This window comes from Octodon degus, unplaced genomic scaffold (assembly GCF_000260255.1).
Source record: "Octodon degus isolate 3935 unplaced genomic scaffold, OctDeg1.0 scaffold00290, whole genome shotgun sequence".
NCBI classification, from domain to species: domain Eukaryota; kingdom Metazoa; phylum Chordata; class Mammalia; order Rodentia; family Octodontidae; genus Octodon; species Octodon degus.
The window spans coordinates 1,675,991-1,676,854 of NW_004524866.1; positions in this window are offsets into that span (position 1 = coordinate 1,675,991).

Consider the following 864-nt stretch of genomic DNA (forward strand, 5'->3'; position numbering starts at 1 on the left):
ATACTAGCAATTTCTATTAGTTCATTGAAAGGCACAGTTAATGTATATATTGTTTGATTATCCTCACATGCCTATATCTGGTAATCTGAGCAACCACTGTGAAGATAACGGTATGCAATATATGCAATATGACAATTATTTTTAATTTCTATTATCTTTATCACTTTTTCAATTCTAATCATTTTAAAAATAAAACATAATGTTTTGATCCTTGCAAAACATTAATATATTAATAGAATCAAGTCTTTCACTCCGCAGCACCTACCTCACCCCACCCGCCAAATAGGAATTTCTGCCTTGTTCCTGGAGCCCCCAGACCCAGACCAGGCCAGGTCCGGTGAGCATGTGGAAGAGATTCCTGCTACCCGGAGACAGCGGAACCAGTCCCAGTCCAGGCACAGTGCGGGCCGAACCCTCTCCCACCCACTTGGGCTGCCCCACACCACACACAGCACATCCCCCACCCCTCCTGCTGAGTAGGAATTTCTGCCCAGGTCCGGTAATCCCCAGACCCAGTCCTAGTCCAGGCCTGGTGAGTGTGTGGGAGAGCTTCCTCTTCCCCCTACTTCACCTTGCCCCCTCCAGGCACAGCTCAGGCCTGCAATACAAGACTGTGGTGCAACCCTGCAGCTGCAATCCCTGCAGAGACTGTAGAGGATAGATCCACCCAGCTAGCCCAGGAGCAGAACATCTTGCCACAGGCGCAAAACAGGATCTCCCTCAAGGGCAGCAGCGGGAACGAGCTGAGCACAGCAGCCAGACCCAAGCTAGACACAGCTGGATAAGTCCAAACTTTGTAGAGCTGCACCTGAACTTCAGTACGTGTGAAGGTTATAACTACAGCAAAGATCTACAACAAAGGGC